Source organism: Microcebus murinus, chromosome 32 (assembly GCF_040939455.1).
Source record: "Microcebus murinus isolate Inina chromosome 32, M.murinus_Inina_mat1.0, whole genome shotgun sequence".
Lineage (NCBI taxonomy): Eukaryota > Metazoa > Chordata > Mammalia > Primates > Cheirogaleidae > Microcebus > Microcebus murinus.
Genome location: NC_134135.1, coordinates 3,326,547 through 3,341,519, shown reverse-complemented (window position 1 = coordinate 3,341,519; position 14,973 = coordinate 3,326,547). Strand labels below are relative to the sequence as shown.

At 44.3% G+C, this 14,973-nt stretch overlaps 1 long non-coding RNA gene and 1 pseudogene across 1 annotated transcript in view; both read right to left on the bottom strand.

Moving 5' to 3' along the window:
* Window positions 1-14,973, bottom strand: part of LOC105874738 (uncharacterized) — an 84,739-nt gene that overhangs the window by 31,021 nt on the left and 38,745 nt on the right. The gene's annotated exons all lie outside the window — the stretch shown is intronic.
* On the bottom strand, window positions 9,768-13,253 carry LOC109729207 (mortality factor 4-like protein 1 pseudogene; annotated as a pseudogene).

Genomic DNA, 14,973 nt, shown 5'->3' with positions numbered 1-14,973 from the left:
AACATGGGAACTATTTCAGTACCATCACTATTCTCTAATCTTGGTAGATATTTAAAGATGCAAAAAATTTCTCTCGTGAGACATTTTTAGGGATTTGTGATATATCATTCATCCTGAAATGTTTTGCTTTCTACAGTCTAAAGAGTTTTGCAAGACTCTGTTACCTCGTTTAATGTGGAATCTAAAATTTTAATCTAAAGATTAAATGATTTCAAAGGATGCAAGTTTCAGGATATCTCAAATATTTTGGCATAAGTATAAAAATTTTTCATCACCAATAAAAGGTGTAGATGTGTTATAGCATTATAATATAATTGCCAAAACTGGAAAAGACTGGAATGTGTGACAAGTAAAGAATGGAGGAAAAATTGTGGCACAACCATATAATAGAATGACACTCAGTAATAGGAAAGGTGAGCTAATGATACATACAACACCCTGGTAGAATATCAAAGACATTAAGCTGAGCAAGAAAAACTAGTGTCAAAACGTTACATATTGCATGATTCCATCGATATGATATTCAAAAAAACCTGAAAATATAGTGACAGAAATCAGATCAGCAGTGTCCATGGTATGAGCTGGGGGAGGATAGGGATTTCAAACAAGCAGGAGGGAAATCTTTCTGTTGATGGAAAAATCTCTGCTCCTACACCACGGTGATGGTTACACAATTGTAAACATTTGTCAAGACTCACAGAACCGTACATTTAAAAGGCTTGAATTTTACTTCATGTAAATTATACCTTTATAGACTACATTTATATAATGCCTATTATATGATTTCATATTCATAATAAAAGTTCTTTAAGAAAATTGTTACAGCTAGTTTATTAAGTTAAACATGCCTTATTTATAATTTACGTACCTATTACTTGTACCTTTCTGAATGTACTTTAGAATATACTTTGTGTGCTTCTCTTAGAGGGAATGTTGCGTCAACACAGAGACTGGCTCTGCCGGACGCAGCTCCCACCCTTAGGGCTGGAGGGAGAGGAGGGAGGATGGAGTGTTTGGAAACCTGCAGCCAGGGCCCTCACCAGGAGCAAAGACACAGCATGCGACTGAGACAGGAGCTCAGTCTGCAAGTGCCTGGAGAGTCTGAGATACACCTGTCCCCGGGTTTATTCACAGGTGAACAATGTGTGACCACAGGCAAATGATGGGCAGAGCCTCTAGGACAGGGGTCCTCAAACTCTTTAGACAGGAGGCCAGTTCACTGTCCCTCAGACCATTGGAGGGCCAGATTATAGTTTAAAAAAAACTATGAACAAATTCTTATGCACACTGCACATATCTTATTTTGAAGTAAAAAAACAAACGGGCAAAAACACCCACATGTGGCCTGCGGGCCGTAATTTGAGGACGCCTGCTTTAGGAGAAAGAAACCGTTGTCAATTAAACCCTACAGGTGAGCAGGTTAGACAAGATCTAAGACCAGTGGGAGCTCTCCAGTGTGGGTAGTCTTCGTCCATGGGAAATAGTTGTATTTGTCTGTGCTGGAAAATTCCAGGACTGCAGTTACTCTGCTCTTTCAGTCAGGGGCTGATTCAGGCAGCCTCTTGCCCTATAGATTTCTCAGGGGAATAAAATACCTCCATTATATCTCACCTAAATGCAAGGGACACATGTTCAACTCTTTTCCTGTCTTATTTAAGTGGCCCCTGTATGATTTGAAGGGAAAACAACACAGAGCCCGCCCTGTGTTAAGACAGGAAGTCACAGCACTCGGGTGTTCTCTTGTAGAAACTCTCTAACTCGTCCTCTGTTCTCCACAGGCCTTCGTATATGTTGGGTGTGGAGACATGTATTAGTCTTATACATGGTTTGTGACCGTCTTCTTAAGAATTCAGGTGCAGCAGAGACACCTGCCTGCAATGCCCGTGGTGTCTGGTCTGTCTTCTGGTCTGGAGTTGGCCTCGACCTCACGCCGAAATGGAGGCTGAGGAGCTGAGCCAGTGGCCCGGGACGCACCAGCCCGCCCAGGGTAACAGGAACCTAACGTCCATCTCGGACACGTCTCCACCTTCTGGAACCAGTGGGGTGCACACCTCTTGGAAACATGGCGTACCAGGCATTCAGCACTTTCCTCAGGGAAGAGAGGTGTCGGGGACCCCTTGGTGTCTGCCCAGGTACCAAGGCAGAATGCGGATGAAGTAGGGCTATAGTTCAATATGCCATTACCTGAGAATGGCAAGAGATGCTGCCCCCAAGCGATCCCTGGTCCTTCGCAGATGATTTACTGTCAGGGAGCGTCTCCCTCCCACCAAGAGATGCTTTACAAGGGGTCCCAGGCGATGGCCTTCGGAGAGCCCAATAATACAGGGGTAGCCATGACCTTCCCTTGGCATCCAAGGATGTACCCCAGTGGATTGCCAGACTCAGCTTCTAGTAGAATCCCTATGATGTCCCACTTCTGGGCCCCAACAATGCCTAATTTTGAACCCTTAACGGTATCTTCTAACAGAGCCTCTTCGACACCTGAGATGTTATTGGCCCCAACCATACCTTCCACCGAGGCCCACGTTATGCTTCCCTCTCTGGCTCAGATGTTGCCCCCTAAAGAGCCCCTTGACCTTGGGATGTCCCCAGATGAGTCCCAATCATTGCTGGCATTAGAATCACAGGACTCTTTGTGAGTCAGCCCGCCTTTCAGGCAGGCGTCTTCCTGCCTGAACAGCCCAGCTCTGCTCCACAGGGAGCAGACCCGAACTCCAGGGCCCAGGAAGGGCCACATGGAGGGAAACCCTTAGTTTTCAGGCCTTATGTCTGCCAGCATGAGAATTGTGGAAAAGCTTACACCAAGCACTCCCACCAGTGCAAACACACAGGTGAGAGGCTCTACAAATGCACTTGGCAAGACTGTACATGGTCTTTCTTCTGTTCCGATGAACTTGGACGACATATACGGATACACACCAGATATCGACCACATAAATGTAGCCAATGTGGGCGACGCTTCATGAGATCTGACCATCTCAAGCAACACCAAAGGACTCATCAGCATATGCCAGGACCCTGAGACCCACAAGCCAATGATGGAGAGATGGGTGGTCCTCCCCAGGATCCTGGCTGCCTCTGACCAGCTCACCTCTTTGGTGGATGGAAGCTTAGATGAAGTCTGTACAACATTATGAGGCAATGTTGAAGCCCAAATGAAGTCCTGGACCCAGTCAGAGACTCCTCAAAACCTGTCTTGGATGCCCCGACTTCTCTGTGGCCACCTACTTCTGCTGGAGTGTAGCCAGATGGGAAGATGGAGCACAGCAGAGATTAGGCTTAGCGCCCTTCAGTGACTCCTTTGCTACATAAAATCCAAGTTCTTTATCTTGGTCTTCCACAGTTTCCAGAGCCAGACATGTTCAAATCCTGGATTTACCACTAACTAGCCATGCAACCTTGGGACAGGTCTTTTATTACTATGCCTTGTTTTGTCTTCTGGAAAATGAGAAAAGAATGATTGTATTGGCCACGGCACATGTCCCATATCAGGTACTCTCTGGCACTCACTAGGCACATGCCCAGATTTCTGTCTCTTCCCACCGTGACTTCTAGACTTGGATGGAATGCCCTGCCATGGGGACATGGGATCTGGCACTGCAGTGCCCAGCCTGGTGATTACCTTGCATTACCTCCTGATCCCTCCTGCCTCACTTCCCCCTTCTCAATCTGAATACCTTGGGCTTGTACCTCCCAAATAGAACTTCAGTATTTAGTTCTTGCACCTGATATTAAGGGGCCTGTCCTGCTCTGTTGTCTTCTAGGGTTGAGGGGATAATGACTGCCTTGGACACTCAGATAGTTTAGAACTGTGTTTCTGGACTCCAGGCCATTTTACTGACCAGCAAGCTAACAGTGAAAAAAAAACAAAAAAAAACTTGGCCAGGTGATTAAGTGCAGATATATCTGCTCCAGAGGTGGCCTCTCCCTTAAGAGACGGTGCCTTCAGTAGGTGTTTCCTGAACCCAATTCATCCCAAGCATGGCCAGGTGGTGGCCACAGAGACATGAATCAGGTCTGGTTTCTATGCTCAAGGGACCTTGGTCTAGGGGCTGAGAAGTACCCCTAAGTGCAGTCGGGAAGAGAAGTTGCCAAAAGGAGAGTCAGAATGGCTTTCTGGTGGAGGCGACCCTTGAACCTAGTAACAATAACATCTCATAATCCCTCCGGCTGTTGGAATAAACTGAGCAGGTGAATGAAGAAGCAAGAGGATTCCAGGCAGAGAACACTGGATCTGACAACTGCTCGGAGGAGAGTCAGCATGCAGGATTCCATTCACTCAACCAGTGTTTTTCGGGCCCACCATGCAGAGCACGCCAAGGCTGTGCAGACCGATGGTGAGGAGCACGAAGACAACTAAAGGATGTGTCAGGGAAGACAGACCTGCCGAGGAGGTGCCTGAGTCAGACCTGAAGGACTTGTAGGGGTTAGCCATGCCTCTGAGTTCTTGGACATGGTCATGCCCTGTGCTGGACACTAAGGATTCAGAGGTGCATGCAGGCACCCTGCCTCCTGAGGAGCAGAACATTCTGAATGCTCAGTACTGCCAAGGAGAGGAGCTGGGTGTCTGGGGAAGCTCCACAGCCTTGGCCGTGCCTTCCTCTGCCCTCCCACCCCTACCCTGACCCCATCCTGCTTGGCTGCCTTGGTCTGTGTCACTAGTGGCCCCCGTGTACCAGAGGTGGACATCCAGTGCCCTCCACCCAAGCCCCAAGTGAGGGGAGGACATGATTTTAAATACACGGGCAAGGGGTTTAGACTGCACCGGTCCCTCAGCCCCCCTCCAGGAGGCTTTTGAAGCCCAAGACTTGCCGGAATTGAGGAGACAAGGTTAATCCCATTTGAAGGTGTTTTCTTAGGCTGCAGTGTAGAAATTGGATTAGAGTAGGAATTTAAGGGAAAGGAAGTGATTTTAGTGTTTTAGGTAAGACAAAGGTGGCTTGAGCCAGGGTGGAAAGAAAGGGTATTAAAAACTAATTGGATTTGGTCTGTAAGAGCATGGTCAAGGGTGACTCCTAGGTTTCATGAATTTCATTAACTTATTTTCTATTTATTGTAATATCTTTCATACATGCAAAAATATTTATATTCAATTTGAAGAATAATCAAAATAAATACTCATTTACCTCCTAGGTCAGTTGAGAAAAAGAATTTGCTAATACATTTTAAATAAATTCCCCATTTTTCTCTCCAGAGGTAACCATTATCCTGAATGTTGTTTACTATCTCCACTTTTATTCAACATAGTGCTGGAAGTCCTTGCTATAGTAATCAGACAAGAGAGTGGAGTTAAAGGCATCCAAATGGGGGCAGAAGAGATCAAACTCTCACTTTTTGCTGATGATGTGATATTATACCTAGAAAACCTTAAGGATTCAACCAAGAGACTCCTGGAATTGATAAATGAATTCAGTGAAGTCTCAGGATACAAAATCAATACACACAAAACAGAGTCATCCATATATGCAAATAATAGTCAAAGTGAGAACCAAATCAAAGACTCAATTCCCTTCACAATAGCAACAAAGAAAATAAAGTAGCTAGGAATATATTTAACTAATGAGGTAATCGACCTCTGCAGGGAGAACTATGAAACTCTGAGGAAATAGCAGAGGACATAAACAGGTGGAAGACCATACCATGCTCGTGGGTTGGCAGAATCAACATTTTTAAAATGTCTATACTACCCAAAGTGATCTACAGAGTCAATACAATCCCTATTAATAACCATCATCATTTTTCACAGATATAGAAAAAATAATTTTACACTTTGTATGGAACCAGAGAAGACCCTGTATAGCAAAAGTAATCCTAGGCAATAAAAACAAAATGAGAGGTATCAATTTACCAAACTTCAAACTATACTACAAGGCTATAGTAATTAAAACAGCTTTTGACTGGCACAAGAACAAGGACATTGACCAGTGGAACAGAACAGAGAACCCAGATCTACAACCATCCTCATATAGCCATCTAATCTTTGACAAAGCAGGCAAAAACATACACTGGGGAAAAGAATCCTTATTCAATAAATGTGCTGGGAAAACTGGATACCACATGTAGAAGACTGAAACAAGATCCACACCTTTCACGTCTCACAAAAATCAACTCATGATGGGTAACAGACTTGAACCTTAGGTGTGAAACTATTAGAATTCTAGAGGAAAACATTGGAAATACTCTTCTAGACATTGGCTTACGGAAAGAATTTATTAAGAAGATCCCAAAGGCTATCATAGCATCAACAAAAATAAACAAATGGGACCCAATCAAATTAAAAATCTTCTGCACAGCCAAAGAAACTGTCAAGAGACCAAACAAACAACCTACAGAATGAGAGAACATTTTCACAAGCTACATATCCAATAAAGGGCTGATGACTAGAATCTATTTAGAACTCAGAAAAATCAGCAAGGAAAAATCAAACAACCCTACCAAAAAGTGGGCAAAGGACATGAACAGAAACTTTCTAAAAGAAGACAGAAGAATGGCCAACAAACATATGAAAAAATGCTCAACATCTCTAACCATCAGGGAAATGCAAATCAAAACCACAATGAGATATCACTTATCTCCAGTGAGAATGGCCTTTATTAACAATTCCCAAAACAATAAATGTTGGCATGGATGTGGAGAGAGAGGAACACTCCTGCATTGCTGGTGGGACTTCAGACTAGTTCAACCTCTGTGGAAAGCAATGTGGAGATACCTTAAAGCGATACAAGGGGATCCACCATTTGATCCAGCAATCCCATTGCTGGGCATCTACCCAAAAGAACAAAAGACACTTTATAAAAAAGACACCTGGGCTGTGTGCAGTGGCTCACACCTGTAATCCTAGCACTCTGGGAGGCTGAGGCGGCCGGATTGCTTGAGGTTAGGAGTTCGAAACCAGCCTGAGCAAGAATGAGACCCCGTCTCTACTATAAATAGAAAGAAATTAATTGGCCAACTAATATATATATACAAAAAATTACCTGGGCATAGTGGCGCATGCCTGTAGTCCCAGCTACTTGGGAGGCTGAGGCAGCAGGATTGCTTGAGCCCAGGAGTGTGAGGTTGCTGTGAGCTAGGCTGATGCCACGGCACTCACTCTAGCATGGGCGACAAAGTGAGACTCTGTCTCAAAAATCAAAAAAAGACACCTGCACTTTAATGTTTATAGCAGCACAATTCACAATTACAAAGATGTGGAAACAACCGAAGTGCCCATCAATACATGAGTGGATTAATAAAATGTGGTATATGTATACCATGGAGTACTACTCAGCTCTAAGAAACAATGGTGATACAGCACCTCTTGTATTTTCCTGGCTAGAGCCGGAACACATTCTACTAAGTGAAGTATCCCAAGAATGGAAAAATAAGCACCACATGTACTCAACACCAAATTGGGTTCACTGATCAACACCTAAGTGGACATATAGGAATAACATTTATCAGTATCAGGCAGGTTGGGGGGGATGAGGGGATAGGTATACGCATACATAATGAGTGTGATATGCACCGTCTGGGGGATGGACACGATGGAATCTCAGATCCGAGGGGGGAGGGGGGACACGGGCAATATACATAACCTTAACATTTTTTTTTTTTTTTTTTTTTTTTTTTTTTTTTTTGAGACAGAGTCTCACTTTGTTGCCCAGGCTAGAGTGAGTGCCGTGGCATCAGCCTAGCTCACAGCAACCTCAAACTCCTGGGCTCAAGCAATCCTTCTGCCTCAGCCTCCCAAGTAGCTGGGACTACAGGCATGCGCCACCATGCCCGGCTAATTTTTTCTATATATATTAGTTGGCCAATTAATTTCTTTCTATTTATAGTAGAGACGGGGTCTCGCTCTTGCTCAGGCTGGTTTCGAACTCCTGACCTCGAGCAATCCGCCCGCCTCGGCCTCCCAGAGAGCTAGGATTACAGGCGTGAGCCACCGCGCCCGGCCAACCTTAACATTTTTATCCCCATAATATGCTGAAACAAAAAGAAAACAAGTTGGTCATGGTAAATTACTCTTGTGTATCTACATTTTATTAAGATTTTGAATCGCCTTCATCAGTGATATTGGTCTGTAGAATAAAACTTAGACAAAGGATAATTATCCTGATCAAACTTATAGAATTCAAATGTATATAAAGTATGACAAGGAACACAAATATTTGGATTATTCAAAGAACAGGTGAGGGAGCTAAGATAATACCACACAATGGTAACACCAATGCCATTGCAACCAGGCCTGCTTTGGTTCAAAGCCAGGCTCTGTAAATACTTAAATGTGTCATTAACATTCCTGTGGCTAAATTCTAGAGTGTAAAAGAAAAATAATAGTAGAATAATAGTCATGCTTAAATCATATTGTTAATTTTAAATTAGTTAAAATGTGTAAAACACTAATATCAGTCCATACATAGTACGTGCTAAAGAAAGAAATGCTTTAAATGTGGGAATATCTTAACAAAAGGAAATATGTTTTAGAAAGAAATTCATAGGAAAAAGGAATGGTAAATAGAGAATTTTGCATTGACTTCTCAAGAAAAATCATCTACAACTTATATTTTCATGCAGAATCCTCTATTTAAGAATTTGAATGTTGAGCCAAGTAAGCAGCAGAATGGCCTCCATGGATTTGAAAATTGGAATAACCTTCCTTTTCCACATTCCAGTTGGAGCCCTGGGAAGTTTCTCACTCTCATGTCACTGTATATACGTTTACTTCAGTGGATGCAGGTCGAGGTCTACAGATATGGTTTTCAGGCACCTGACGGTGGCCAACTCCTTGACTGTTGTCTCCAAAGGAATCCCAGAGACCATGGTAGCTCTTGGGTTGGAATATTTCCTCAGTGATTTGGGGTGCAAACTTGTTTTCTGTGCGCACAGGGAGGGCAGGGGTGTGTCCTCTGGCAGCACCTGCCTCTTGAGCATCTCCCAGGCCATCACAATCAGCCCCAGCAGCTCTAAGTGGTCAGAGTTTAAGGTAAAAGTTCCCAAATACGTGGGAACCTCCATGATCCTCTGCTGGATTCTGCACTTGCTGGGAAATACCATTTTTCCCGTGAAGGTGGCTGGCAAAGGGAAAAACACAAACATCACAAAGAAAACAGATTTTGCACACTCTTCTGCTCCAGTTGGTGAAAATGTTGTGTCTTCACCATTGATTGCAGCAATGGTACCCATCCCTGATGTCTCGTGTTTGGGCCTCATGGTCTGGGCCAGGAGCTCCGTGGTTTTCATCCTGCACAGGCAGAAGTGCCAGGGGCAACACATCCACAACAACAACCTCTCCCCAGATCCTCCCTGCCACCAGAGCCACCCACGGCATCCTTGTCTTGGGTAAGCACCTTTGTGTGTTTTTACATCCTCTCCTGCATCATCCAAGTTTGTGTAGCTGTTTTTAATAATCCTGACTGCTGGCCGGGCGCAGTGGCTCATGCCTGTAGTCCTAGCTCTCTGGGAGGCCGAGGCGGGCGGATTGCTCGAGGTCAGGAGTTCGAAACCAGCCTGAGCAAGAGCGAGACCCCGTCTCTACTATAAATGGAAAGAAATTAATTGGCCAACTAAAAATATATACAAAAAATTAGCCGGGCATGGTGGCGCATGCCTGTAGTCCCAGCTACTCGGGAGGCTGAGGCAGGAGGATCGCTTGAGCCCAGGAGTTTGAGGTTGCTGTGAGCTAGGCTGACGCCACGGCACTCACTCTAGCCTGGGCAACAGAGTGAGACTCTGTCTCAAAAAAAAATAAAAATAAAAATAATAATAATAATAATAATCCTGACTGCTTTCTGTTTACTGTGTCTGCCTAAATAAATGGGTGTTTTCCAAGTTCCTGTTCCTTTGTGCTCATGAGGGGTGAGCACAGTGTATCTAGAATCTACTGTTCCTATTTTGGAAGGAGAGCATAATCACTTTATCTCAGCATTAAAAATATGAATTTTCTCTCTTTCACTGTGTTAAGTCATTCATCGATGCACTCAACCTCTGCAATATTCCCTTAAAATGCAGGGAACACACACACACAATTCCCTACCTGCTCCTAAAAGTCTTCCCTTTCTGACTTGACTTAAAGGAATCCCTGCCATTCCCTCCCCTGCCCCCAGCACATCAGGTAACTCATTCAGAAATTCCCTAAACCCTCCTCTGGTCTTCAGTGTCACGGCCTGTAGGAGGGTACGACCGCCTCATTAGGAATTCTGTCCATGTTGTGGAGCCCCTGCTGAAGCTGCGGGGAAAGTGCTCCTGTATGGGCTTCGTGGTGGAGCTGGGAGGAATAATGAAAACACCTTCTATAATGTAGAATACACTAGAATGTAGTAACCTGGAACTGGAGGCAAAGAAGACTGCTCAATTTTGATTTTAAAACTTTGGAAAGAAAAAATTTCCAGGAGGTGGCGTTGGAGGGCCTCTGCATAGAAGCTCTTGTGGCACTTGCTGAATCTGTGGTCTTTTCACACAGTTTCTGTCTGTGCTGCCTCCACTTTTAGGGTCCAGCCTTCCGACCTCCATCTTTGGGACATGGTTCCCGAACTGAGCTGATTCCCGCGACATCTCTGTCCCTGCTCTGGGGCAGCCTCCTTCCTTTCTGAAGGGTGCTCCTGAGTGTCCCTGCATCTTCCCAGGTGTGTGCTTAGACGGAAGAGCTGGGAGTTTCACTGGAACTCCCAGCAGGACACATCTGTCCGGCCCAAGAGGGAGGTGACTCGGATGAAGCAGGCATACAGGCGGTGCCAAGGAACTGCCCTGCAGGGAGCAAGAACTCCCACAGGGCAAAGCTCAGGGATTTTTTTCAAATCTTCCTTAACTTGGATTTCATATTTATGCTTATGTCTCCTCTTCTTACATTATTTAAAATTCAATTATTTAATTTGCCAAATCATCTGATATTTGTTTTAGCTTAATTTTCTTTTGTTAATTTATTAAGATGTAACTTTAATTATTTTGGGAAGGTGTTTTTGCATAGTGTTGTTTAACATAATGAAAATATAAGTCTGTTATAAATTTTATACAATATACTGCATTACCTAGGATGAGAGATTCTGTAATAAAATGTTTTATGAATGTGAATAAAATTATGCATGTTGTATATATGGTTGCAATGTTTGGTTTTATATCATTTTTTTTTTTTTTTTGAGACAGAGTCTCGCTTTGTTGTCCAGGCTAGAGTGAGTGCCATGGCGTCAGCCTAGCTCACAGCAACCTCAAACTCCTGGGCTCCAGCGATCCTTCTGCCTCAGCCTCCCAAGTAGCTGGGACTACAGGCATGCGCCACCATGCCCGGCTAATTTTTTATATATATATCAGTTGGCCAATTAATTTCTTTCTATTTATAGTAGAGACGGGGTCTCGCTCTTGCTCAGGCTGGTTTTGAACTCCTGACCTTGAGCAATCCGCCCGCCTCGGCCTCCCAAGAGCTAGGATTACAGGCGTGAGCCACCGCGCCCGGCCGGTTTTATATAATTTTTCATATTATTTAACTTATGTCTTTACATTTCTCTAAGATGTATATTAAAATAAAAAATTGAATGTAATATTTTATTTTAGTTAATAAAAAGCAGTATTTTATACTAGTAATAAATATTGATTAAAGTATTCCACTTACAGGTGTGCATGGCTTATTGCACTTAAATTCTTTATATAATTTGTCATTTTATAAATTTATAATGCTCATTGTATTTATTTTTTTTGAAATTTAAAGAAAAAATGTATTGAAGATCTGAAAAACAATTCCTAAAAGATCAACTTTTCCAGAAAACTAGCCACACAATGCATTGCATCTATCATGTTAAAACGTGCATTAGACACAAATACAAAAACCATGAAACATGCCGCCATTCTTTAACAATTTGAGCAAAGTTAAAATGCCTAAGGAACAACATGACTTGCAAAGGATGGGCTCTTTACTTTAAGCACCATAAAAAAAAAAAAGGAGCACAAATGGGTGAGTGAGTTCAGTTATATACACTGAATTGAACCTTTGGCGCTAGGAATCAGAGCATTTTGTCACATAGCATTAGCACGTACTCTAAAAGTGCGTAGCAAAGGACTAGAACCGCCAGCGTTCAGAAGCAGCTTTGTCAACTGGGCCATAAACACTCTGCAGCATGTCTCTCTGTTGTCCATCATCGAATTCACTGGTAGCAACTTTGAAATGGAAAAAAAGAAAAAAAAAAGAAAAGAAAAAAGGAGCTATAACCCCTTTTATTTTCTCTGTTTAAAATCAAACAGAGAGCAAACATCAATCCTGTTATACACTAGCGTCTTCAAAGTGCATTGTTTGTGCAGGAGAAAGACCAGGAACAAACCGTGTTCGCGGAGTCCCAGCACGCGGGCAGGCCTGGCGCGGCGTCCCGATGGCGCTCAGGGGGCCACTCCTCGCCGCTGGCACCGAACAAAGCCGCAGAATTCCTTGCCAGGTACTTTGGGAAACCATGGAGATAATTCAGTAACAAAGCAAGGCTCTTCTCACCCAAAGGTGTGTAGGCCGACACGGCTCCGATTCGCACGAATAATCTCAGCAGGTGTGGCGCTCCAGACGTGGGCCGGGGTGCGCAGGGCACCTGCAGAATCTCGGGGTGCTGGGGGCTCCCACGCTTGCAGGGCCGCGGGGTGCCCGGCGTCGCGTTGACGTGCTCTTCCGTCCCTGCCGCCACTTCGCTGACGGCATGCCCCTGGTCATCTGTGCCTCCACGGGGTTTCTTGTGACTTGCACAGTCCTCTAGAATGGAGCCCACACTCTCCTTGGCAGGAAGATACAGCAGCTGTTCTTGCCGGGTCATTAAGTCCCAGTCGTCAACAAGCCAAGGTTTTAGCCCCTCGGGAATCTTTACTTTAACTTCAACTCTGTTCGTGAATGTTTCTTCCTTTTCAACAGCAGGATCTCCCGGGCCCTTGCTTCCGAGGGGGCCGAGGTGACTCGCCGGTACTGCCACCATGTCCACTGCCAGGTGCTTTCTGCTCGTCCTTTTTTGTTTTCACGTCAACACTTTCCTGTCGCAGACCGGATGCCGTCTTTCCCGTCTCCCCTCTGCGCACTGCTCCCGATTGGCTTTTCCAAGTTCTCGCTGTTTCTGCAGATTGGCGTCCACAGATTTGAGAACTCTGCCCTCTGGAACCCACTCATCCCAATTTTTATTCCAACCACTGTAATGTATAAAGTATTTCACTTGTTTGTCCTTTATGGCAACCTTTACACACTTTGCTTCATAAAGAAGAGGCCCATGAAAGCTCAGTGCTCGCTCACCCTCCTGGAATTTAGGCTTCGGAACCATTTATAAGTGATTCGCCGCCTCCTCCCTCTCCCACCACCCCCAAAGACCCCCCCTACTCTCCACCCCACCCGCTCATTGTATTTAGATTTTGTATAGTTTTAAATTTCATTTTTTGTTTGTTTTATACAAAACACTTTTAACATGAATTGTGTGTTGTGTGGGTGTGCATATGTGTCTATCTGTGCACATGTGTCTGTGTGCATTTGTGTGTGCACATTTACCTGGGTGTCCATTTGTATTTGTGTGTGTGCATATTTGCATGTGTGTGAACAGATGTGTGTGAACTTGTGTTTGTAGACCCGACTCTCTGCACATGGATCTTGCATTGCTCGCCTGAGAAGCATATGAGAGTTTTTCTTGAGGAGGTAACTGATCCTGCGAGGAGACTGAATGTAAACACTTCTTATCTTTTACGCCATGTATTTATTTGAATTTGCATTTACTACGTTGTAATTAGAAGTGTTATTCATTAAGGAATTCATGAGAGTATAGGCCTTTTTTTTTTTTTTTTTTTTTTTGAGACAGAGTCTCGCTTTCTTGCCTAGGCTAGAGTGAGTGCCATGGCGTCAGCCTAGCTCACAGCAACCTCAAACTCCTGGGCTCAAGCAATCCTCCTGCCTCAGCCTCCCGAGTAGCTGGGACTACAGGCACGAGCCACCATGCCCGGCTGATTTTATATTATATATATTAGTTGGCCAATTAATTTCTTTCTATTTTTATGGTAGAGACGGGGTCTCGCTCAGGCTGGTTTTGAACTCCTGACCTTGAGCAATCCGCCCGCCTCGGCCTCCCAGAGTGCTAGGATTACAGGCGTGAGCCACCGCGCCCGGCCAGAGTATAGGCCTTTTGAGAGCTATTTCTGAGGTCAATGATAAAACAGAGTGAAGATTCGTGAAGGACACAGGAAGAAAGGCAACGAAAGAAAGGTGAGTGGACCATATAAAGTCCATATAACCCGAGTGGACCATATAACCCGAGTGGACCATATATCCCGAGTGGACCATATAAAGAGAGGCAGGTAAAGGGAGGGGATAGAGAGAGAGGCCAGAGAAAGAGAGAGGAAACGAAAGAGGAGGCGAGAACCTGAAGGAGAACCGAAGAGAACGAAGCTGATGTCATAGGGTTTAAAGGGGGGGCGACGGAGGGAGACAAATAAGGCCATAATGGAATCGGAGAGAAAAGTGAGGAAGAAGGGAACTCGGAGAAAGATACAAATCAGAAGAAACAGGAAAAGGGAGATGGAAAATGTGAGTGGGGAGGTATAGAGCAGCAGGGAAGAGGGTGAGCGAGTGCGTCGGAGGGAGAAGACAGGGTGCCAGCGAACAGAGAGGAAATGAGAGAGGAGACGTCGAGAGAAGGAAGGAGAAATGCAAGTTATGGAGAGTAAGATGGGGTTAAAATGGCAGGGAAATCAGACAGAAGCGCACACACAAAAAGGATAGTAAATGGAGATGGAGTCAGAGAGGTAGGAGCATTGAAAGACAGGGAGAAAACGAGACCAAATGTAAAATTGACAGAGTGTTAAAGGGAAGTTGAGTTATTGATTATATTCTCACAAGTGGACATACAGTATAGAGACCCCCTTTAAACTGAGAGTTCCTTGCATCCGATACATTTTGATTTAGGTATGTTTATAATGACTTAGTTAAAATATTTTTGAATTGCTCTTTTGGGTTATTATTTGGCCTTGGGGCTTTTTCTTTTGGGCCTTGGATTATTT